Source organism: Lingula anatina, chromosome 5 (assembly GCF_051362555.1).
Source record: "Lingula anatina isolate TDL-2025a chromosome 5, LinAna3.0, whole genome shotgun sequence".
Lineage (NCBI taxonomy): Eukaryota > Metazoa > Brachiopoda > Lingulata > Lingulida > Lingulidae > Lingula > Lingula anatina.
Window position 1 is genome coordinate 1,413,930 of NC_141771.1, and position 27,024 is coordinate 1,440,953.

The 27,024-nt window shown below is 37.1% G+C and overlaps 4 long non-coding RNA genes across 7 annotated transcripts in view; 1 reads left to right on the forward strand and 3 right to left on the reverse strand.

Moving 5' to 3' along the window:
* Positions 1-1,442: 1,442 nt before the first annotated feature.
* Positions 1,443-9,663, reverse strand: LOC147761443 (uncharacterized). 3 transcript variants are annotated; one of them, XR_015334611.1, is made up of 4 exons: positions 9,494-9,663; positions 2,933-3,117; positions 2,155-2,319; positions 1,443-1,656 (listed from the first exon to the last, which is right to left on the reverse strand). It is a non-coding gene; the product is annotated as an uncharacterized LOC147761443 (long non-coding RNA). The 3 variants fall into 3 exon arrangements; XR_015334609.1 differs by lacking the exon at positions 2,933-3,117 and having other exon boundaries at positions 9,494-9,653; XR_015334610.1 differs by lacking the exon at positions 9,494-9,663.
* A 5,080-nt stretch (positions 9,664-14,743) lies between these two features.
* Positions 14,744-16,296, reverse strand: LOC106155902 (uncharacterized). Its single transcript, XR_015334607.1, has 3 exons — positions 16,139-16,296; positions 15,448-15,651; positions 14,744-14,964 (listed from the first exon to the last, which is right to left on the reverse strand). It is a non-coding gene; the product is annotated as an uncharacterized LOC106155902 (long non-coding RNA).
* A 6,145-nt stretch (positions 16,297-22,441) lies between these two features.
* LOC106179715 (uncharacterized) lies at positions 22,442-24,029 on the forward strand. Its single transcript, XR_015334781.1, has 3 exons — positions 22,442-22,614; positions 23,111-23,281; positions 23,811-24,029. It is a non-coding gene; the product is annotated as an uncharacterized LOC106179715 (long non-coding RNA).
* Positions 24,030-26,648: 2,619 nt separating this feature from the next.
* The window catches only part of LOC147761444 (uncharacterized), a 4,724-nt gene continuing 4,348 nt past the window's right edge, over positions 26,649-27,024 (reverse strand). For both annotated transcript variants that reach the window (XR_015334613.1, XR_015334612.1), the window contains one exon: positions 26,649-26,867. This is a non-coding gene — a long non-coding RNA (uncharacterized LOC147761444). The remainder of the gene's footprint in view (positions 26,868-27,024) is intronic.

Here is a 27,024-nt window from a genome sequence, read left to right on the forward strand (position 1 = left end):
TACTACCCACATTGCTTTCGAGCACGCCAGTCACAATCTATTACCAAATACTACCCACATTGCTTTCGAGCACACCAGTCACAATCTATTACCAAATACTACTCACATTGCTTTCGAGCACACCAGTCACAATCTATTACCAAATACTACCCACATTGCTTTCGAGCACACCAGTCACAATCTATTACCAAATATTACCCACATTGCTTCCGAGCACACCAGTCACAATCTATTACCAAATACTACCCACATTGCTTCCGAGCACACCAGCCACAATCTATTACCAAATACTACCATGCGTGTTTATAAAGAGTATCAGGCATGCTCTTGGTACTTTCTTTGTATGACACTGATGATTATGTTATAGTAAACAATGTCAAAATACATAACTAGATAACCACTCAGAGAACTAACGCAGACCTACGCAAATGAAACGGCATAAAAGTATATTCTTTTTATTGTTATTTGGAGGAAACTTCGGGTGTTTTATTGTGATTGGTAGGTTTTCAATACAACATGTAAAGTTTACTTTCTTCAGATAATCTTGTAAGAAAGTATATATAGTCAATTGCAAAGGCATACACTGTGTCGTCCTTGTCGTAGGTCATAATGATCCGTGATATTGGTGCCATTATTAATTAAGCGTCAGTTTGAATAATGCTTTGTCTTCTAAGAAATACATTTAGTCGTGGTGTCTTCTGGTAATTAAATAATTAATTCATACATGATCTCTTAACGTGCTCGTACTATCGTTAAAATATAACTTTCTTTTAACTTTTACAAGCACTCAGAATAAAATCAGTTAAGGTGATTTTTTAATAAAAACACATTCGAGTGTCTCTGTATTTCACCAGGCCATGGCAAAACTTAGAAGCTTGATATTTCAGTTAAGAAAAATAAGCCTATTCTGTTTTACATACATCTGTATGTAAATATACAAGGCCTTCAGTGGGTCTCTTTGATGCCAAAACAATTATTTATAGAGTCCTTATTTCAAAAACTCTGGCATTTACAATGTGTACTTCAAAGAGGGAGGTTCTGTTTCTGATGAGGAACGTTGCCACGAGAAAAGGGCCCACGCTGACATGGCATGTGTTGGCATATTTTAAATAAATAGTATACAACAGTTCTGTTGACGAAAGTGGTTGCCTAAAGTGGTTGTCAATTAAACCTTATAAAACCCCTGTTTTTTGTCATTGGCATCAACATGTCTTTAAAACACGGCTGAACCATGTTGCAGATACATGTTTAATCGCGAGATATGCAAAAGAAACAACAGACACGATGATGACACATTTCTGTGGATTTCGATGATGAGCTTATAAATATGATCCCTGTATATGTGACCTTTTAAATAAAGATTCTCTTTTAAAAAAACGCTTATAATTCCCATGGACATTTACAATTTATATTGGTTAAAAAAGATTAAAAACAAAATGACATCTTCATCACATATTTTATTGCATAAGCGTTGAAAAAGTTCATACATGTAATACAGAACATGTTTCCAAATTGCACCGGTCTATTTATGGGCAAAAGCAGTAAAGATATTTAGAATGATATGAGCAAGGATCTGTTTGGTATGGGTCACGTGGTTGATGTCGTCATATCCGGCTGTGCACACTGCAGAATAAAGGTTATGCGCAGCATCAGTTTCTGTAAAATAAAAAAAAAAATGATTGATAATGTCATTTAGACACGGTACGGGTCACGGTTGCTATTAAAAACGGACCAATGCATGACTTAATGAATAGACAATTGTCTAAAGTCTCTTCCTTCAGATCAATACAGTTCAATGCTTTTAACCCTTTGTTGTACTTATTGGCGGAGACTATCAAGACTGAAAAAGGAGGCTGTGTCGACACCTGCCAACTTGGAGCTTTTACAAGATTGGTGGAACACATTTGGACCTTGACTCGAGCACAATTCAGATAAATGATACAGAATAGGTCGGTTCGGTTTTAACAATTGAACGACCAAGTTATGTCATATTTACAGATTGTTAATTAAAACTCGTTTATCATCCTTTTTTATTTTCTGACTAGTTTTAACTAGCCATTAGGAAACATGTAGTAAGCTGAAGTTTACATGTATTAAGCTGAATTATACAATCGCGAACAAACTGTAAAATAAGATAGTAAAACGAAATCTTACCACAAAAATCCCCATGGGGTAATTGATCCCTTCTTTCCTCCGTATTGAGGCTTTCCGTATCCAGCACCTTTGTATCCATAGCCTCCATATCCGTACCCTTGGTCATAATTCATGTAGCTGCTGTAGCCATTTCCATATCCGCCGGGTTGATATCCATAGTGAGTCCTTTTCCAAAATAAAAAGCCAAATAACTTTTCAATTTCATTGGGATAAAACTATCAATATCAAAGAAGAAAACGTCGCCTGTCAGTCTGCCAGTCTTTAGTGGCACTCCGCTTATTAGACGTGCAGTAAAGGCTGAGCGTATCATTTTCTCTATGAAATGATCTTTTCTTCGCTTGTTTTGTCTCGATTCTCGAGCGCTGAACAACATGAAACCACAACAGTAACTTGGTTCTAAACAAAGATTAGCTAGGCAATTTCTACAGCCATATATTAAAAGAAAACAGACTGTCCGGATCAACCCCTTTTTAAATTCCAATTGCACTGCTAGATGAATTGAATGTTAATAAGATTAAATCACGAAACAAACAATGATACTGTAGTAAACCTCTTTCTCTCTCTCACTCTCTCTCTCACACACACACACACATACACACACACACATACACACACATACACGCATACACACATACACATACTAACACACACACACATACACGCATACACACACTAACACCCACACACCCACACACACATACACGTATACACACACACTAACACACACACACGCACACACAACTAACACACACACACACACACACACACACACACACACCTTTTACTCCCAGAGTCCCAATAATTGGCGGCTGTCACGGCCACGAGAGCAGCGAGTAGAATCAGCTTCATCATCTTGGCGGAAAAAGAACTGTCGTCGGTCTGCTAACTGTTGAAGTGTGACTTGGAGCTTGATTAAAGTCGAAGTCTGTCAAAACTGGACCAAGTCAATCTTTTTATACCGACCTGAAGCACAAAACGGTTTGGTACTTATTATATTTGCAAGCCAGTATTTTGCCTTAAGCTATTTGTGACAAATTTCTGGATGTTAATTGGATATAAGAGACATACGGAATAATCATGTTCGCAACCCGTAATCAAACTGCCGAATTTAATTATCCCTATTTTTAAGCAGTCAGTGCTTATTACAATGGAAAAAATCAAGTGCTTTACTCCTTTTTCGTTATTGTAAAATACGGCAATCAAAAATTTAATTTAAAAGTAATATTTTGTCGGTCTTTAAATTATGACAGAGTTGATAAAGAGTTGATAAAGTTGATAAATTAAAGTAATGATGTTTTAAACTCAGAACCATGTAACAAACCCGCGTATCCATGAATAATACCATTAATGGAAATCGAGAAAAACACCAATTTGTCTCCTCGTTACAACGATGGCAAGACTATATTATTAATTCTGGTGAGAATTTACAACAGGTTAGGACACTATATTTTACAACCTTTTCATTAGATAATAATTCCCTGCCTCGGGTGGATTTAACAGAACTTTTATGTTACAGACGTACAGAACAGGGTTGGTTCCAATAAGATGTGCATGTCTGCTTTAAGGCATACTAGTACCTGAACTTGATGGGTAAGTGTGGTGACTTCAATCAGTCTCTCTCTCTCTCTCTCTCTCTTTTTCTCTCTCTCACATACACATACAAACACACACACACACACTCACACTTAGATAAGACACCATCGGCAAGAAATATAATTTTTCAAGAGATCGGTAAACTTTCTGAAATCTTCATACAATATGTCTTAAAATGCAAAGAGACCTCCGAAATCCCCACTTAAGTCACCGCTGCATACCTTAGTTGTCCTTCTACGAATTCTAAAGAAATTTGAGATGGAAACAAAATGTGTCCAGACGCCGCGTTACTTAATTGTTACAAGAAAAGGAGACTTCCAATAACATACTGTCAAAGAAGAAGCAGTTGAGTGGTAATTTTCCATAGGTCTCAGAAAAGAGACTATTTTACTTTATCAAACACATCTACATGTTTTTTTCATAAGCAACTGATAGTAACGAACCGGTGTATTCATTTCAAGAAGCTAATGAACTTGATGTATGCTGCTTAATCAACAATACCCAATGAAAATTACGAAAAAAATAACTTGTCTGTCTTCTCATTACATAGGTTGCAAGTCATTCAGGTCAGAGAACAACACATTTTACGAGTTTTCCATTAGATAAAAAGTGCTTGGGGTAAACTGAAAAGACTTTGTTTATTGCAGCACTACAATTTATGGCAGACGATAGGCGTAACCGGGTTGGCATCAATTATATGTAATTGTAAGCTTCAAGGCGGTACGTGAATTGGATGGAAAAGATTGGTACAAATGTAGTTCAAGCGGACGCCTCCGAAATCTCTCTCTCTCTCTCTCTCTCTCTCTCTCTCTCTCTCTCTCTCACACACACACAAACACGCACACACACACAGGGACGTATAAAAAAGTTCATATTGTCAGGAATGTTTTTTTAATGCAGTGTATTATGCAATCCTCATTCCAAGCATATGAGATAAAAATAAAACCAAAAAACAAAAGGGACATTTTTATAGCCGATACTTTATTCCCATATGTGTGAAAGATGGGCTGGTATGCGATTTAGGTTCATTCACCTCTACTAGTTTATTAAATCATTGCCTATGTGGAAATGGAACATAGCCGCATTTATTTGATAATGAAGTATCGAAAACACACAAAAACACGCACTGAGAGAGAGAGTGTGTGTGTTTGTGCGTTTGGGAGAGAGAGAGAGAGAGAGAGGGAGGTAGGGAGGGAGGGGAGAGAAAGAGGATTGACTTGCATGTGTTATAACAATTCCATCATCACAAAAATTAGGTGGAAAAACGTTTCTATCTTCAGTTGTATAAAATGCATTAACAGTTATTCTTAATTAGCAGAGTCTTTAATGCATGCTGTGCTTTAATTTGACTTAGGCGTTATTTAACGACTCTCCCCTCCTTCAAGATAGGTCCAGCGCTCCCGCTGACTATACATGCATTCGGCGTTCGCCAGTAGTCATTCCTTTAAGAATTGAATCAGAATAATCACCTGAACTTGGTGGATAAGTGTGGTTACTTCAATCTGTCTCTCTCTCTCACACACACACACACTTAGATAAGACATGCCGTCCAAATCATTGACAAGAAATATAATTTTACAACATATGGGTGAGCTTTCTGAAATCCTCATACATGTCTTAAAATGTAAAGAGACCTCCAGAATCCCCACTTCTGTCACCGCTGCAAACCTTAATTGTCTTTTTCCAAATTCTAAAGAAATTTAAATAAGAGGAGAAAATGTGCCCAAACACCGCCCTACTTCATTGTTACATAAAAAGGAGACTTCCAATAACATACTGTCAAAGAAGAAGCAGTTGTGTGGTAATTTTCAATAGGTCTCATGTTTTTTTTTTTTTCATTAGCAACGGATAGTCTTCTCATCACAAAGGTGGCAAGTCACTCAGGTCAGGACACTTTTACGAGTGTTCCATTAGATAAAAAGTGCTTGGGGTAAACTTAAAAGACGTTGTTTATTGCAGCACTACAATTTATGACAGATGATAGGCGTAACCGTGTTGGCATCAATTATATGTTATTGGAAGCTTCAAGGCGGTAAATGAATTGGATGGGAAATTGGTACAAATGTAGTTGAGCCGAACGCTTCCGAAATCTCTCTCTGTCTCTCTCTCTCTCTCTCTCTCTCTCTCTCTCTCACACACACACTAGGAGGGGAAAAAACGCTCATATTGTCAGGAAGGAATTTTTTAATGCAGTTAATGCAGTGTATTATGCAATCCTCATTCCAAGCATATAAGATGTAAATAAACCAAACAAAACAATGGGACATTTTCTTCATAGCCACATACTAAAGTAAGCTCGATACATGCAAACTTTAATTCATTCATGATAGTTTATTCCCATGTGTGTAAAATATTGGGCTGGTACAAATGTATGCGATTTAGATACGTTCACCTCTACTAGTTTATTAAAATATTGCCTATGTGGAAATGGAACATAGCCGCATTTATTTGATAATGAACTCTCGCAAAACACGCAAAAACACACACTGAGAGAGTGTCTATCTTCAGGTGTATACATTGTATTAACATTTATTTTTAATTAGCAGATTCAAGGCGTTCCATGCTTTACTCTGACTGAGGAGTTATTTAACAACACCCTCTCCTTCAACATAGTTCCAGCGCTCCCACTGACTACACGTGCATTGGGCGTCCGCCAGTAGTCATTCTTTCATGAATTGAATCAGAATTATCACTGGCCAATGCACGTGTGGTCAATGGGAGCGCTGGACTATTTTTTTCCATCTGATGTATGTGCCACCTTGAGGCTTACAAGTACATATGACGCCAACCCGATCATGCCCATTATGTCCATCAAAGTCTTTTTATTGTACCCCAGGCGCTTCTTATTTAATGAAACACTCGTAAATATGTCATGCCATAACCTGACGTAACTTCTGTATGAATGAGTGACTTGCCAACTTTGTGATGGCGAGACAAACTGGTGACATTTGTTTTTTTCATTTGATATAGTTATTTAACAGCATTAGTTCAGTTCAATAGTTTCTTGATGTGGGTGTACTGGATTGTTGTGCTGGTTTGTGTTTTCAGTATTTAGATACCTGTCAGTTGCTTATAAAAATACTTACTTATTTGCTTAAGTCTCTTTACTAAAACTGATGGTAAATTACCCACTCAACTGCTTCTTCTTTGAAAACATTTTAATCGAAGTCTCCTTTTTTTGTTTACAGTGGAGTGAGGCGTCGTCTGAAGTCATTTTCTTAATTTCTTTTGACTTTTTAGAGAGACAAGTAAGGTATACAGCGCTGATACAGTATAAATGGGTATTATGGAGGTTTTCTTGCATTTGAATGAGAGTTTCAGAAAGCTACCCTAGGTTCTAGATTTCAGTATTGCCAGCTCGATCTCGATTTCATATGTAACCCATTTCAGCAATACTGACTCTAGCCACTACCGTCACATTTGAGATGTGTTCGGAAAAAAAAAATTTGCCTGGGGCTCTTCCATATTTGGAAGTCACATGTCTCGTACGTCACAGATCTGTCCCACCTGGAGCTACCTTTCCTGCCTTGAACTGACGTCATCCCATACAGACAAGACAAAGAAGCAAAGTGGCTGACGCGGAATTTGAAGTTTGAACTAAGAATACCTTGCATTCGCAAATCAGTGCCACAACAAAAGCACCTTTCTGCTTTAAAAACTGATTTTTGGTGTAGTCATCAGCAGACATACAGTGTAGCTGTGAAGCACATGTATTGTGTTTATATCTTTAGGAGCAAATGTTTTTTGATAAGTAAAACAATACCACAACATCTGGTATATCATTTTCATCTAAAAAGATATTAACATTTTTTTCAATTCAAATCTTTATTACAGTTAATAAAATTACTAAAGCAAAAATAAATGTGCTTTCTGTTTTATTTTGAACTTATGACATTCAACTGCAGATTCACTGCGGAGCATTACCTTTGATTGAGGATACTCGAAATTGCCGCTGCTCGTCAGGACCACTATAAACCTCCCAATGCAAAGGTATGAATTGAGCAAGCTATCTTTATAGTGCCCTGACACTCAGGGCACAGAAAGCCCATCCATCTGTTGAAAAATTATATTCCTCGCCGATGATTTGGACGGCATGTCTTATCTAAGTGTATGTATGTGTATAAGAGAGGAAGAGATAAATAAATAGATCACGAGAGGCAGAGATTGCAGCTTCCAGACTTGTCCATCAAGTTCAGATACCAGTATGCCTTAAAGCTGACACGCACATCTTTTTGGCACCAACCCTGTTATGTAATTCCATCAGCCGTAACATTTTAATCTACCCAAGGTCGGAATTTTTATCCATTGAAACGGTCGTAAAAACATAATGCCCTAACCTGTTGTAACATCTACCCAGAATTAATAATAAAGTTAGACTTACCATAGTTGTAACAAGTAGACAAATTAATATTGTTTTTTGTTCGATGTTCAGTTTTGGTATTATTCATCTATAAGTAAAAATTGTGATTTATCATTTGACTGTCATGGATACGCGTATTTGTTGCATGGTATTGTGTGTATTAAAAAATTGAACAAATAACAATACTTTGTCTTCCTTTGCCATAATTCAATTATTCCATATGTGTCTCATTTCTAATTAACCATCACGACGTAACGCAAATACTGACTTGCAAAATGTAATAATTACCAAATTATGTGTTTCGGGTCGGTATAAAACGATTGCCTTGGTCCAGTTTTGACAGACTTCAGTTTAGTCAATCTCCAAGTCACACTCTGCCAGTTAGCAGACGACATCTCCTTTCGGCCAAGATGATAAAACTGATTCTACTCGCTGCTCTCCTGGCCGTGGCCGCTGTCAATTGTTGGGGAAGTTCTGGTTAAAGGTGAGAGAGAGAGAGAGAGAGATTAACTACTGTTTAAAGTCTTGCTTAATGAACTAGACCAATACTAATCGTTAAGAACTTTCATATAAGAAGGAAAGCTATACAAAGAATCATTTTTTAAATCATATACATATTTTGTGATTTTATCCTCACTGCTACCCAGTTGAGTGATGATCTCAATGCCATACATTAATACTCAGAATACAGGCAATGTTTTATGCTGTGAATATATCTACAGTGTAGTGCAAATTAACCTTTGGCCCTGGTATGTGAGATCTTAATAGCGAAGGATGAGAGAGAAAGAGACTACTGAAGGGTCCATTCAAGTTGTGGATTCTAGCTGCAACAGCCAGCTCATCTTATGAAGCATTTAGAGTTAGTAAACAATCTGGACGACCATGCATTTTTACTTTATTGTTCTGGGAATTATCTTTGTCATGTTCGAAGTTTCGATTTGATTTTCATGTTTTTTTAATATTATGTGACTTGGATACTATGGGACTTAGCGTAACTTTTTAATTTCATTGGGATAAAATTATCTGCTTATTAGACGTGCAGTAAAGGCCGAGCGTATCATTTTCTCTAGTAAAATGATCATTTCTTCGCTTGCTTTGTCTCGATTCTCGAGCGCTGAACAAAATGAAACCACAACAGTAACTTGCTTATGAACAAAAGTAAGGTGATTCCTTCTGCTACATATTTGAAAACAGACTGTCCGGATCAATTCTTTTTTTTTTTTTTTATTTCTAATTAAATTGCACTATAAGATGAATTGAGTATTGGTAAGAGTAAATCACAAAGCAATATACAACTACGCACTAGTAAACCTTTTTCTCTCACACACACTCAAAAACACGCACACATACACACGTAGTCACACACTAAAAGCTACATTAACAGACCTTTTACTCCCAGAGTCCCACCTAGGGGCTGCTGCTGCCAAAGCCACGAGGGCAGCGAGTAGAATCAGCTTCATCATTTCGGCGGCAAAAGAGGCGTTGTCTGGTAGCTGCTGGAGTGTGACTTGAATCTTCACTGAAGTCGAAGTCTGTCAAAACTGGACCACGGCAACGGTTTTTTACCGTCCCGACACACAACGGATTCGTAATCATTATAGTTTTGGAAGCCAGTATTTTGCCTTTAGATATTTGCGACGAAGGTCGGGAAGGTTAATTTAATATGAGACGCATAAGGAATAAATCATCATTTTGGCAACACATCATCAAACTGACAAAATTAAATCTCCCGATTTTTAAAAAGCTAGGAAAGAAATGAAGACTAAGGAAGAAACACGCCCACACTGGTTAAGCTTTCGGAAATCCTCATGCATGTCTTAAAATGCAAAGAGACCTCCAAATATCCCACTAATGTCACCGCTGCATACCTTGGATATTCCTCTACAATGTTTTAAGAAATTTGATAAGAAAAGAAAATGTTCCCAAACGCCGCCTTACTTCATTGTTACAAGAAAAGTAGACTTTAAAAAAATGGTGTCAAAGAAGAAGCAGTTTAGTGGAAATTTTTCAATTGGTCTCAAAAAAGAGACTACTTTACTTTAGCAAATAGATTTACATTTTTTGTCATAAGCAACCGATAGTAACAAACCATTTGAAGCACCTAATGAACTAATAAATGCTTCTAAATATACAATACCCAATAAAAATAACGAAAAATATCTCTTGTCTGTCTTTTTATCACAAAGTTGGCAAGTCACTTAAGTGAGGGCACAATTTTTACGAGTACAGTATTTCATTAGATAAAAAGTTATTGGAGTAATTAAGATGGAAAGACTTTGTTTATTGCAGCAGTATGGTAGATAACAGACGTAACTGGGTTGGCGTCAATTATATGACATTGTACTTGTTAGCTTCCAGGTGGTACGTGAATAGGATGGAAGAGTGGTAAAACTGTAGATGCATTGAACGTCTCCGAAATCTCTCTCTCTCTCTCTCTCACATGGACCTAAAAACGCTCATGTTGTGCCTTATGTAATGCTCATTCCAAGCATATAAGATAAAAATAAAACCAAACAAACAAAGGAAACACTTTCTTCATAGCCACATGCTAAAGTTAACTTGGTACATGCAGATTTCAATTCGTTCATGAAACGTACATATTCGTATGTGGAAAACACTTGCACTCGTAGCTGCTTTTAGGACAGTCTGCTCTACCCAGTCTGCTGGTGACAAGTTAATTAAAGGATTCCTATGCGGAAAAGGACGATAGCCGCTTATATTAGATTATGAACCCTCGCAAAATACACACACACGTACACACACAGAGAGAGAGAGAGAGAGAGAGAGAGAGAGGGAAATAAAGAGGACTAACTTGCATGCATTACGAAATTTCCATTATTTCTTTAATGAATAGAATTTCAATGATTTTGGTCCCTGTAAAAATATGTTTGTTATACTAATTTAACGTCGCCTGTTGTCTTAGTAAGGGAAAAAGGTGATGATCTTGTCTGCATTTAATGTCACTAGGACTCATTAGAAATTCTCCTACGTATAACGAAGCTTCATGTTCACATTAAGCGTGTGTACGGGTGTCATTTTCTTTGGGCAGTACAGCAAATATAAATGTTATTTTTATTGTCAATGTTCTAATAATCAGACGTAACACTTGGTATGGCTTTGATTTATAGCTTTAGAACAAGCTACATGTAGCTAAATTTTGTTAATACCAAGACAACGGCGAAGTAGTGCACCTGCTATTAAGCCTGAGCTTACATATGAATCCAAAAGGAGAGAGAGATAGAGAGAAAGAGAGAGACCGGGGTTGAGAGAGAGAGAGATTGGGGTTGAAAGAGAGAAAGAGAGATACCAAAATTATCAAAAGCAAGGCATCGTTATAAGTAAAAATATTTAAAATATATATATTTGAAGGATAATTAAATCACGCCCAGTCCTGCAGCTAGCCACTTCTACTATTAACTTACACATGATCTCCTTAAGACGGCATACAACAATAAATTAATTGAAAACAAAATTATTGAAAAAGATGAAGACTAATCGGATAATGGCAAGTGAATTTAACATTCATTTTATGTTAATGAGCAACAGTGTGTGTGAGAGAGACAGGGAGAGAGAAAGAGAGAGAGAGATATTTGCGCACTAACTCTATTTGTTCTTATCAGTTAGACTCACGAACCAATATGCCTTGTGGCTTATAAGTGCGTTATGGCCGCGACCTTCACATCCATTATTTAGCAGTGACATGTAATCTACTGGTCTTTTCTACATGCTAAAGTCACTTCTTATAAAAAAAAAAAAAAAAAAAAAAAAAAAAAAAAAAAAAAAAAAAAACACAGGTTAATTGCAGGATCATATAACCTGTTCTTACTACCGTGAGGCTCAAAGTTTTTAATTTTTTTTAAATATGTTTTACCTTTACTGAATTTGATAAGCTCAAGCATTAACAAATCAAGGGGATTAATTTGGACAATCTGACGATACTTGGTAATTGAAACCAAAGTGATAATAGATTTCATGTGTGTCCCATTTAGCCACCCCTACCTTAACAAATATTTTAAGGCAAAATATTCGGTTCCAAAATGTAATAATTACGCATATGTTTTGTTTTGGCACATTATAAAATAGCCGCCTTGGTTCAGTTTTGACATACTCCGTCCTCAGTAAAGATCAGAGTCACAAAATCAACAAATACCAACAATTAAGGTACTACCCATATTGTTTCCGAGCACACCAGTGACAATCTATCACCAAATATTACCCATATTGTTTCCGAGCACACCAGTGACAATCTATCACCAAATATTACCCATATTGTTTCCGAGCACACCAGTGACAATCTATCACCAAATATTACCCATATTGTTTCCGAGCACACCAGTGACAATCTATCACCAAATATTACCCATATTGTTTCCGAGCACACAAGTGACAATCTATCACCAAATATTACCCATATTGTTTCCGAGCACACCAGTGACAATCTATCACCAAATATTACCCATATTGTTTCCGAGCACACCAGTGACAATCTATCACCAAATATTACCCACATTGCATCCGAGCACACCAGTGACAATCTATCACCAAATACTACCCACATTGCATCCGAGCACACCAGTGACAATAATCTATCACCAAATATTACCCATATTGTTTCCGAGCACACCAGTGACAATCTATCACCAAATACTACCCACATTGCATCCGAGCACACCAGTGACAATCTATCACCAAATACTACCCACATTGCATCCGAGCACACCAGTGACAATCTATCACCAAATACTACCCACATTGCATCCGAGCACACCAGTGACAATCTATCACCAAATACTACCCACATTGCATCCGAGCACACCAGTGACAATCTATCACCAAATACTACCCACATTGCATCCGAGCACACCAGTGACAATCTATCACCAAATACTACCCACATTGCATCCGAGCACACCAGTGACAATCTATCACCAAATACTACCCACATTGCATCCGAGCACACCAGTGACAATCTATCACCAAATACTACCCACATTGCATCCGAGCACACCAGTGACAATCTATCACCAAATACTACCCACATTGCATCCGAGCACACCAGTGACAATCTATCACCAAATACTACCCACATTGCATCCGAGCACACCAGTGACAATCTATCACCAAATACTACCCACATTGCATCCGAGCACACCAGTGACAATCTATCACCAAATACTACCCACATTGCATCCGAGCACACCAGTGACAATCTATCACCAAATACTACCCACATTGCATCCGAGCACACCAGTGACAATCTATCACCAAATACTACCCACATTGCATCCGAGCACACCAGTGACAATCTATCACCAAATACTACCCACATTGCATCCGAGCACACCAGTGACAATCTATCACCAAATACTACCCACATTGCATCCGAGCACACCAGTGACAATCTATCACCAAATATTACCCACATTGCATCCGAGCACACCAGTGACAATCTATCACCAAATACTACCCACATTGCATCCGAGCACACCAGTGACAATCTATCACCAAATACTACCCACATTGCATCCGAGCACACCAGTGACAATCTATCACCAAATACTACCCACATTGCATCCGAGCACACCAGTGACAATCTATCACCAAATACTACCCACATTGCATCCGAGCACACCAGTGACAATCTATCACCAAATACTACCCACATTGCATCCGAGCACACCAGTGACAATCTATCACCAAATATTACCCACATTGTTTCCGAGCACACCAGTGACAATCTATCACCAAATACTACCCACATTGTTTCTGAGCACACCAGTCACAATCTATCACCAAATACTACCATGCGTGTTTATAAAGAGTGTCAGGCATGCTATTGGCACTTTCTTTGTATGACACTGATGATTGTGTTATAGTAAGCAACGTCAAATTACATAACTAGAAAACCACTCAGGGAGCTAACGCAGACCTTCGCTAAGGAAAGGTACACAAAGCGTCAGTTTGAATAATGCTTTGTCTTCTAAGAAATACATTTAGTCGTGGTGTCTTCTGGTAATTAAATAATTAAGTCATACATGTACATGTTCTCTTAACGTGCTTGTACTATCGGTAAAATATAACTTTCTTTTAACTTTTACAAGCACTCAGAATAAAATCAGTTAAGTTGTGTCTCTGTATTTCTCCAGGCCATGAACTTAGAAGCTTGGTATTTTAGTTAAGAAAAATAAGCCTTTCCTGTCTTACATATGTTAATATACAGTGCCTTCTGTGGGTCTCTTTGATGCCAAAACAGTTATTTATAGAGTCAAAAACTCTGGCATTTACAATGTGTACTTCAAAGAGGGAGGTTCTGTTTCTGATGAGGAACGTTGCCCCGAGAAAAGGGTCCACGCTGACATGGTATGTGTTGGCATATTTTAAAATAACAATGTGCTTAGAACTGATGTAAAATGGTTGTCACAACTTATAAAATTCCTGGATCTTGTTACTAACATCAATATTTCTTTAATACACACCTGTATCATTGCAGATTCACATGTTTAATCGCTTAACATGCAAAAGAAATTTAACAAAAAAAAAAAAAAAAAAAAAAAAAAAAAAAAAAAAAAAAAAAAAACGCGTATAATTCCCATGGACATTTACAATCTATATTGATTTAAAAAGATTAAAAGCAAATTGACATCTTCATCATTATATTTTATTGCATAAGCAATGTAAAATTTCATACATGTAATACAGAATATGTTTCCAAATTGCACCGGTCTATTTATGGGCAAAAGCAGTAAAGATATTTAGAATTATATGATTAAGGAACTTTTTGGTAGCGGTCACGTGGTTGATGTCATCATATCCGGCTCTGCACACTGCAGAATAAAGGTTATGCGCAGCATCAGTTTCTGAAATATAAAGAAATGTTTGATAATGACAATAACTTACTCCACGGGTCACGGTAGATATTGAAAACAGACCAATACATGACTTAATGGATAGACAATTGTCTAAAGACTCTTCCTTCAGATCAATACAGTTCAGTGCTTTTAACCCTTTGTTGTACTTATTTGCGGAGACTATCAAGACTATGAAGGCGGAGACTGTGCCGACACCTACTAACTCGGAGCTTTTTTTACAAGACTGGTTGAACACATTTGGACCTATTGAAAACGGACCAACACAAAACTTAATGGATAGGTAATTGTCTATACAGTCTGTCATATTTATAGACTGTATAAAAATGATAATAAGGAAAAAAAACTTTTATCATTTTTTTAATTTTCTGACTAGCCTTAACTAGCTATTAGGAAAACATGTATTAGACTGAATATGTCCGCTTAACAAACGTGGAACAAACTGTAAAATGTGATAGTAAAGCGATATCTTACCACAAAAACCCCCATGGGGAAATTAACCCCTTCTTTCCTCCATATTGAGGCTTTCCATATCCAGCACCTTTGTATCCATAGCCTCCTCCGTTGCTGTTGTATCCGTTCAGGTGATATCCGTTGCGATCACCATATCCGTACCCTTGACCATAATAGCCGTTGTCGCCATTTCCATATCCACCTGGTTGGTATCCATAGTGAGTCCTTTTACAAAATAAAAAAGACAAATAACTTTTCAATTTCATTGGGATAAATTATCAATATGAAAGAAGACAACGTCACCTGTCAAGCAGTCTTCAGTGGCACTCAGGTTATTAGACGTGGAGTGAAGGCTGAGTTTATCATTTTCTGTATAATAGAATACTTTCTTCGCGTGCTTTGTCTCGATTCTCTTGCGTTGAGCAAAATGAAACCCCAGCAACAAATTGGTTTTAAACAAAAGTAAGGTGATTCCTTCAGCTAAATATTTGAAACAGTCGGTCCAGATCAATTCATTTTTTCCTAATTTTAATTGCACTATTAGATGAATCAAGGAGATTCTGTGGAAACTCCTTGGATGAATTGGGTATTGGTAAGAGTGAATCGCAAAACCATAAACAACTACACAATAGTGAACCTCACTCTCACACACACACTCAAACACGCGCACACATACACACGTAATCACACACTAAAAGCTACATTATCACACCTTTTACTCCCAGAGTCCCACTTAACGGCTGCTGCTGCCAATGCCACGAGGGCAGCGAGTAGAAACAGCTTCATCATTTTGGCGGCAAAAGAGGTGTCGTCTACTAACTGTTGAAGTGTGACTTGGAGCTTGACTGAAGTCAAAGTCTGTCAAAACTGGACCAAGGCAACGGTTTTATACCGTCTCGAAACACGACGAATGTGTAATAATTATCTTTTTGGGACAGTATTTTGCCCTAAGATATTTGTAACGAAGGTCGGAATGGTTAATTGATATAAGACACATACGGAATAAATTACCATTTATTTGCGTTTTAGTTGGCAACGCATCATCAAACTGCCACAATTAACACCATGATTTATAAACAGTCAGAGCTTATTACAAGAGAAATAAAGACTAAGGTAGAAACATGCCCAAACTGCCGTTAGCAGCTGTGCCTTACTTCTTTGTTGTAATTATAAGATACATCAGTCAAAATATTGGTTTAATAGTATCATTATTCTTGGTCTTTGAATTATGACATAGTTGACAAAATGTTTTTGTTATAAGTTCAAATCATTATGTTTTAAACATAAAACTATGCAACAAACCCGCGTATCCATGACACTCATCCAGCAAATGATAAACTGCAATATCTGCTGATATATGAATAATACCAATACTGAATATCGAAAAAAAAATCAATTTGTCTCCTCGTTACAGCGATGGCAAGTCAAAACGTATTATTTATTCTGGTGAGAAGTAACAACAGGTTAGGACACTATATTTTACGACTTTTTCATTAGATAACAATCCCTTGCCTTGGGTGGATTTAAAACACGTTGTTTGTTACAGCTGATAGACTAACTTAACAGGGTTGGTGCCAATAAGATGTGCGTGTCAGCTTTAAGGCATACTGGTACCTGAATCTGATGGATAGGTGTGGTGACTTCAGTTAGACTCTCTCTCTCTCTCTCTCTCTCTCTCTCTCTCTCTCTCACACACACACACACACACACAAACACTAAGATAAAACATGCCGTCCAAATCATCTAAATGTTTCAGAAATAGCTTTTGGTGTGCCACAAGGCAGTGTTCTAGGACCTCTTGTTTTGCATGTATACCTTACCAATTGGGGCCATGCTAAGACATCATAACATTGGCTATCATATTTATGCTGATGACACACAGATTTTTACTTGTTGCAATCTAGAAAATCCAAAATAATCTATTGATATATTGTCTAAATGTATTGACGATCTTCGCAGGTGGCTGATTAGTAATAAGTTGAAAATTAACGATGGAAAGTCTGAACTTTTGGTAATAAGTCAGCCACATAATCGTATGATAGCACAACAAATTCAGCTCAAAATTGGATCAAGCATTATTAAGCCAACAACCTATGCAAAAAATCTTGGTGTATTTTTAGATGGATCGCTTTGTATGAACAAACATATTGCCAGTGTATGCAGGTCAGCGGTTTTTAACATTAGAAACATAAGTGCAATTTGCAATCAGTTGTCTGACTCTGCTGCAGCCACAGTCATAAATTGTTTAGTTATATCTCGATTAGATTACTGCAACTCCATTTTATACGGTTGTCCAAAGAAACAAATTGCCAGACTGCAGCGTATTCAAAATATTTCGACCAGATTATTAACTCGGACATCCACAAGCATACACATCTCCCCAGTTTTAAAAAGTTTACACTGGCTACCTCTACAAGCCAGAATTTTATTCAAATTTTTAGTTTTTACTCACGATGCTTTTTATGGATTGGCACCAATCTACATCAATGAATTAGTTAGTCACTATGTTCCAATGCGAAATCTGCGGTCTGTGGACCAATTGCGACTCAACCCAGTAAAAATGCGATTAAAAACCTATGGTGATATATCTTTTAAAGCTGCAGGTCCAAAGGAATGGAATCTATTACCGCTGGAAATCCGAGCAATTCAGTCTACCAAACATTTTAAAAAAAGAACTCAAAACAAACCTTTTTAGGAAATATTTTGATTAACTCTTAATTTGTTTTATAAATCTTGTATAAATTGCATTTAATTGTATGGAATAATGGCTGTTTTACCTAGAATTTATTTATGATATTTTATGTAGTATTATTTATGATATTTTATGTAAAGTCTACTGAACATTTAAAATGGATTTTAGACTTAAAATAAATTTATTATTATTATTATCTACAAGAAATATAATTTTTCAACAGATGGGTGAGCTTTCTGAAATCCTCATACATGTCTTAAAATGTAAAGAGACCTCCAATATCCCCACTTCTGTTACCGCTGCAAACCTTAATTGTCTTTTTCCAAATTCTAAAGAAATTTAGACAAGAGGAGAAAATGTGCCCAAACACCGCCCTACTTCATTGTTACAAGTAAAGGAGACTTCCAATAACAGACTGTCAAAGAAGAAGCAGTTGAGTGGTAATTTTCAATAGGTCTCATGTTTTGTTTTTTTTTTTTTTTTTTCATTAGCAACGGATAGTCTTCTCATCACAAAGGTGGCAAGTCACTCAGGTCAGGACACTTTTACGAGTGTTTCATTAGATAAAAAGTGCTTGGGGTAAACTGAAAAGACATTGTTTATTGCAGCACTACAATTTATGGCAGACGATAGGCGTAACCGGGTTGGCATCAATTATACGTTATTGTAAGCTTCAAGGCGGTACGTGAATTGGATGGAAAAGATTGGTGCATATGTAGTTGAAGCGGACGCCTCCAAAATCTCTCTCTTTGTCTCTCTCTCTCTCTCACACACACACAAACACACACACAAACACGCACACACACACACACACACACACACACACACACAGGGACGTAAAAAAACGTTCATATTGCCAGGAATGTTTTTTTTAATGCAGTGTATTATGCAATCCTCATTCCAAGCATATGAGATAAAAATAAAACCAAAAAACAAAAGGGACATTTTTTATAGCCGATACTTTATTCCCATATGTGTGAAAGATGGGCTGGTATGCGATTAAGATTCATTCACCTCTACTAGTTTATTAAAGCATTGCCTATGTGGAAATGGAACATAGGCGCATCTATTTGATAATGAAGTATCGAAAAACACACAAAAACACGCACTGAGAGAGAGAGAGTGTGTGTTTGTGCGTTTGGGAGAGAGAGACAGAGAGAGAGGGGGAGAGAGAGAGAGAGAGTGTGTGTTTGTGAGTGAGACAGGGAGGGAGGGAGGGAGGGAGGGAGGGGAGAGAAAGAGGATTGACTTGCATGTGTTAGGGGAGACCGGGGCTAGTTGGACCCCGGGGTAAGTTGGCCCCCCGTCATTTTATGAAAAAGTAACTACGAGGTAAAGAAATTGGCCACATACACTTGTAAAGTGACCGTAGCCTACAATGCTAAGGAAGTGTCGGCCGTTAAAAAAGTTTTAATTAAGCGGTGAGTCCAAATAAACTATTTTTGCACCTAAAAGTAATTTTGTTTAAGAGATTTAAAAATCTATTTTCATAGGCTTTTGATCGAATATAAGATATGTATAGGGCATCAAACTGAAGCTCATTGTTTCAAGTTTCACAAAGATGTATCATCGTTGCTCATTCTAGCACCATAAATGGCTGCCATCCCTTAAAATAAATAATGTGCACCCGGGGCTAGTTGGCCCCCTTGACTCGGGGCAAGTTGGACCCTCATATTACCCAAAATCCTTTGCGCGCAACGCTGTTTGAAATAAACAAGAAGTTGTAACTTCTTGAAATAAACAAGTTGGTGAAATTGACAAAGCTAGCCGGTGTTTACCGTCTGATTGATTTTTTTTTATTTGCTCTCTGGTGTCTTTTCGAAAATTTATATTAGAAATGTTCTGTTGATTGTATGTATTAGAAAGCAAATCCATTGGACTTATTTTTATTGATTTGCCTTAATTCATTGTAAGGTGATTTTATTGTATTTGTAGTGTTATATGTGGCCCCAAGGGGATTTTCCACCCCTCCCATTGTTGAAACAAACTCACTGGTTTAAAACTGAATTTGTTACTTTCTTTTAAAACGTAAATTTATTATTCGTTTTCATTCATTAAAAACCTGCTTTATAACATTATTAATTTATTCTTAATTAAAACAAAACAAATTTTATTGATAGATTTTTTGGTTCTTGCAACACATACCCCCCCCCCCACACACACACACACACACAACGTGACGTACGGAAACCTCAATAAATCTGCCTCATTTGAACTGTTTATTCATCAAAGACTCTCAAAAATCAATTTAATAAATTAAAAATGTATAAAAATGTATTTCAAGGCGTTTACATGGGATATATACTTCATTTTCGTATAGGGGGGCCAACTTGCCCCGACCCTCGGGCCAACTTGCCCCGTGGCGGGGCAAGTTGGCCCCCTTGACGTCAACTGCGTTTTTTGTCAAATTGTGAGCCATCTGGCATTATATTTGAAAAATAATGGCGTTACATACGTAGCTTAGTTCATGGGGCTTACTTTGAAACCGGTTTTGTTACTCTAACCCATTCCTAGTTGGCTCTACAAGGCCAAAAGTGTCTAACTGGGCCAACTAGCCCCGGTCTCCCCTATAACAATTCCATCATCACAAAAATTAGGTGGAAAAACGTTTCTATCTTCAGTTGCATAAAATGCATTAACAGTTATTCTTAGTTAGCAGAGTCTTTAATGCATTCTATGCTTTAATTTGACTGAGGCGTTATTTAACGACTCTCCCCTCCTTCAAGATAGGTCCAGCGATCCGGCTGACTAGACGTGCATTGGGCGTCCGCCAGTAGTCATTCTGTTATGAATTGAATCAGAATGATCAACTGAACTTGATGGGTAAGTGTGGTTTCTTCAATCAGTCTCTCTCTCTCTCACACACACACACACACACACACACTTAGATAAAAATATAATTTTTCAACAGATGGGTGTGTTTTCTAAAATCCTCATACATGTCTTAAAATGCAAAGAGACCTCCAAAATCCCCACTTAAATCACCGCTGCATACCTTAGGGGAGACCGGGGCTAGTTGGACCCTGGGGTAAGTTGGCCCCCCGTCAATTTATGAAAAAGTAACTACGAGGTAAAAAAATTGAAATAACGTAAAAAATAACTTGTCTGTCTTCTTATCACAAAGGTGGCCTTTCATTCAGGTCAGGGCACTAGAAATTTTACGAGTGTTCCATTAGATAAAAAGTGCTTGGGGTAAACTGAAAAGACATTGTTTATTGCAGCACTACAATTTATGGCAGACGATAGGCGTAACCGGGTTGGCATCAATTATATGTAATTGTAAGCTTCAGGACGGTGCGTGAATTGGATGGAAAAGATTGGTACAAATGTAGTTGAACCGGGCGCCTCCGAGATCTTTCTCTCTCTCTCTCTCACACACACACACACACGCACACACACACACATACACACACACAGGGACGTTTAAAAAAACATTCATATTGTCAGGGATGATTTTTTTTAATGCAGCGTATTATGCAATCCCCATTCCAAGCATATAAGATAGAAAATAAAACCAAACAAACAAAAAGGGACATAGCCGATAGTTTATTCACATGTGTGGGCTGATATGCAGTTTTGATAATGAGCTCTCGCAAAACACACAAAAGCACTCACTAGGAGTGTGTGTGTGTGTGTGTGAGAGAGAGAGAGAGAGAGAAAGAGAGGGAGGGATGGTAGGGGAGAAAGAGAGGATTGACTTGCATGCGTTATAACAATTCCATCATCACAAAAACGTTTCTATCTTCAGTTGTATTAACTGTATTAACAGTTTTTCTTAATTAGCAGATTCGGTGCTTTTTATGCTTAACTTTGACTTAGGCGTTATTTAACGACACCCCCTCCTTCAAGAATAGCTCCCACTGACTACATGTGCATTGGGCGTCCGCCAGTAGTCATTATTTCATGAACAGAATTATAATGATCACTGGCGGACGCTCAATGCACGTGTGGTCACGGGGAGCGCTGGACTATTTGTACAACTCTTTTCCATCCGATTTATCTACCGCCTTGAAGCTTACAAGTAAGTATGGCACCAACTCCGAGTATGCCCATTATGTCTATCAAAGTCTTTCCATTGTGCCCCAGGCGCTTCTTATCTAATGAAACACTCGTAAATATGTCTTACCCTCACCTGTCGTAACTTCTGAATGAATGAGTGACTTGCCAACTTTGAAGATACTTGGTATCTGAAACCAAAGTAAGTGATAATTCATTTCACGTGTGTCCTATTTAGCCATTCCTACCTTCACACATATCTTAAGGCAAAGTATTCGGTTCCAAAATACAATAATTACGCATTCGTTTTGTATTTTGGGACGTTATGAAATAGCTGCCTTGGTTAAGTTTTGACAGACTTCGACGTCCGTCAAGGTCCGAGTCCCACTCCTAAAGTCCGCAGACGACATCTCTTTTCAGGCCAAGATGATGAAGTTCGTTCTATTCGCTGCTCTCCTGACCGTGGCAGCCGCCATGTATTGGGAAAGTCTTGGTCAAAGGTGAGAGAGAGAGAGAGAGAGAGAAAGAGAGATTAGTGAAGGATCCATACATGTTGTGAATTCTAGCTGCAACAGACAGTTCATCTGGACGACCATGTTTTTTTTTTACCAATGTAAATATTGTTTCGGGAAATTTCGATTTTTCTTATGATTTTTTAAAATACTATGGGACTTGGATACTATTGGACTTACTTAGGCGTTGATAATGCTTTCAAATAGTATTTTGCCGCTTTTGACTTTATAGGTATTGTACATAGCTAAACAGGTCGTTCTCCAGTCTTCTCCGCTAGTCCATTTCCCCCTCAAAATACATGTCCAGTTGTAAAGGCCCTAAGGCTTATACAACAAAATCGAGATATTAGAAATGAGACAAAACCTGTGGGGTTTATTTTTTATATTGAAAACTATAGGTTCCTGTTTTTATAAGGCCTCTTTAAGCAGTCAAAGTCATTTGAAAAGTAGGATTTGAAAAGTTGTCTTTTATAATTTGAATTAGGACTTACTACGGCTATCAACCAGACAGATATGGATATGGTTATAAACCAGACGACTATGGCACCAACAGCGGATATCGCAGCTACGGGTACAACAGCTATGCAGGGGTAGGGTATAACTACAACAGAAGGAACGGATACACTGGATACGTACCAAGGCCTTATAACCTAATGTGAGTTTAATGTTGACATTTTGATTTTGTTATATAATTTACTGTATCTTTTTTACCTAGAACATGTATAATCTGGTTTCTCCGACTAAAAAAGTATGAAAATTATGTATGACATTCAGGAATAAACATTATAACATTTTTGAATGTTTTTGTACCTTTTCTAACTCATCTTCGTAATAAGGCAGAATAATTGTTCCCATTACTATAGAAAGACGACAAAGGAATGAATAACTTCTCAGTACTCTTTGCGTTTTTTAACAGCATTACATATGTTTGCTGCAAGTGTTATGTTAGACATACTTATACACGTGTTTGTGTTTGAATAACTGAAGATATAGGCCCTAACTACAAGAGGTGATTGCACATACTGGTATGTGTACATACAAATACATGTATATTTGACAAATTTTGCAGGGAGGACTATTGCTTATGGTATCATATAATACAATCTGTGTTAAATGATAATTAACACAAAATAGCTGTCGTTTTCTTCTATGACCATCTAAACGAAGTTTTCTTTTAATTCCAGGCACTGAAAATGCACCTTTCCTTCACTCTGCAGCGTTCAGCGAAGGATATGACGACACCAGCCGTGTGATTTGTACTTTACAGTTGCTCTCACATATACTACCAAATGCTTGGAAGACTTTTTCCGAGTGAATAGACTGATGCAATTTCGAAACTTAGTCTGGACCTATTTATCTTCAAAATGTTTGTCATTGCCTAAGAAATAAAGCATAAAACCTGTCCCAAATAGTCTCTGTTTTGACTCCTACATCAATGAAAACGATTGACAAAAGTTAAAGACATAAATATGTTGATGCTCATATATATGTAAATCAATCCGACTTTAACTCGTGTATGAGGTAACACATACAATTACGGGTTCTAAAATAACTTCAATAACCTAACTAAGTACGTTGTTTATCATAGAGATTGTGCCACAACTGAAAAATAATATAAGGACTTCACAAGCCATCAGCATTCTCTCAAAGATGGGCTCGTGTTTATGGTGGAGCTGTAGTCACGGTAGTTTGACTTTATGGAGAATTTCAAAACAAATTTATTCAGAACTATTCTCATCGTTAGTCTTTATGTTCATATTAGCTTTGTTATTTATATTTTGAGTTGGTTCCGCACAGTGTAACTGTTCTGTTTATCTAGCAGCGTTCCTCACAATCTTAATCCACACCCCCTACTTTCAAGTGAATTAATTTAACCTTTGTTGATAACGGTATCCTCATTAAGTGCCACAATTTTTTCACTTGGTCTTTACTTTAAGTTAAATGATATTTGACTGAAGCACGATGTAAAAGAAATGTAAAATACCATGAGATGTGCTAGTATTAAAGGGATGGATATTCTTAGTGAGCCAAACACAAAGGAAAATGTGAAAATCTTTGACGTAGCTGTTCAACGTTCAGAAGTCTATACGATATCCAATATTTGTTTAAGCTAAAATAGACGGCTTATAATAAATGACTAACCGTATACACGACATAAAGACAGTGAAATTAACGTAGTATCTGACAGTGGGCCACCTTTGAGCATTGTAACGCGCACGTAGTTATCCTTCCAAATAGAAAGTCTTTTGAAAATTCGATGATATAAAAAGATGATATAATGAGGTAATAAAAAAACATCGGCCGTTTATCGTTAGTGTTGTTTCTCTATTTCTAGACAAGTCTGAAACTGTGACACCTTACATAGAGGGCCAATTCTGCAAATATTTTAAAGGACGGCCATCTGTTTGTGATTCTCTAATTAAACTATGGGAGTTCTATTTCGAAAAGAATTATCTGATATTTTTATTGCTTCCGGAAATCAACAGTCACAATCTATCACCAATTAATACCTACAATGCTTCCCATTACACCAGTCACAATCTATCACCAAATACTACCCACATTGCTTCCGAGCACACCAGTCACAATCTATTACCAAATACTACCAACATTGCTTCCGAGCACACCAGTCACAATCTATCACCAAATACTACCCACATTGCTTCCGAGCACACCAGTCACAATCTATCACCAAATACTACCAACATTGCTCCCAAGGTCATCAGTAACAATTTATCTCCAAATACTACCCACAATGCTTCCTAGCACACCAGTCACAATCTATCACCAAATACTACCATGCGTGTTTATAAAGAGTATCAGGCATGCTCTTGGCACTTTCTTTGTATGACACTGATGATTGTGTTATAGTAAACAATGTCAAAATACATAACTAGATAACCACTCAGAGAACTAACGCAGACCTACGTAAATGAAACGGCATAAAAGTTTATTCTTTTTTATTGTTATTTGGAGGAAACTTCGGGTGTTTTATTGTGATTGGTAAGTTTTCAATACCGCATGTAAAGTTTACTTTCTTAAGAGAATCTTGTAAGAAAGTATATAAAGACAATTGCAAAAGCATACACTGTGTCTTCCTTGACGTAGGCCATAACGATCCGTGATAGTGGTGCCATTATTAATTAAGCGTCAGTTTGAATAATGCTTTGTCTTCTAAGAAATACATTTAGTCGTGGTGTCTTCTGGTAATTAAATAATTAATTCAAACATGTTTTCTTAACGTGCTTGTACTATGGGTAAAATATAACCTAGCAGACAAACGACATTGATTCACCGTTTAATCAACGTTAATTTTTGTGGATTAACGTTGATTCAACGTAGAATCAATGTCGTTTGCCTGCTGCGATAACTTTCTTTTAACTTTTACAAGCATTTAGAATAAAATCAGTGAAGGTTAATTTTTAATAAAAAAACACATTCGAGTGTCTCTGTATTTCGCCAGGCCATGAACTTAGAAGCTTGGTATTTTAGTTAAGAAAAATAAGTCTATTCTATTTTACATATGTAAATACAAGGTCTTCAGTTGGTCTCTTTGATGCGGAAACAGTTATTTATAGAGTCCTTATTACAAAAACTCTGGCATTTACAATGTGTACTTCAAAGAGGGAGGTTCTGTTTCTGATGAGGAACGTTGCCTCGAGAAAAGGGCCAACGCTTACATGGCATGTGTTGGCATATTTTAAAGAAATAGTATACAACAGTTCTCTTGACGAAAGTGGTTGTCTAAAGTGGTTGTCAAACCCCTGTTTTTTTTGTCATTAACATCAACATGTCTTTAAAACACGGCTGTACCATGTTGCAGATACATGTTTAATCGCGAGACATGCAAGAGAAACAACAGACACGATTATGATACACATTTCTGTGGATTGCTGTAATGGGCTTTTAAATATGATCCCTGTTTATGTGACCTTTTAAATAAATATTCTCTTAAATAAAAACGCTCATAATTCCCATGGACATTTACAATCTATATTGGTTTAAAAAGACTAAAAACAAAATGACATCTTCATCACATATTTTATTGCATAAGCGTTGAAAAATTTCATACATGTAATACAGAATATGTTTCCAAATTGCACCGGTCTATTTATGGGCAAAAGCAGTAAAGATATTTAGAATGATATGAGCAAGGATCTGTTTGGTATGGGTCACGTGGTGGATGTCGTCATATCCGGCTGTGCACACTGCAGAATAAAGGTTATCCGCAGCATCTGTTTCTGGAATATACAAAAAAAAATGATCGATAATGTCATTTAGACACGGTGCGGGTCACGGTTGCTATTAAAAACGGACCAATACATGACTTAATGACTAGACAATTGTCTAAAGTCTCTTCCTTCAGATCAATTCAGTTCAATGCTTTTAACCCTTTGT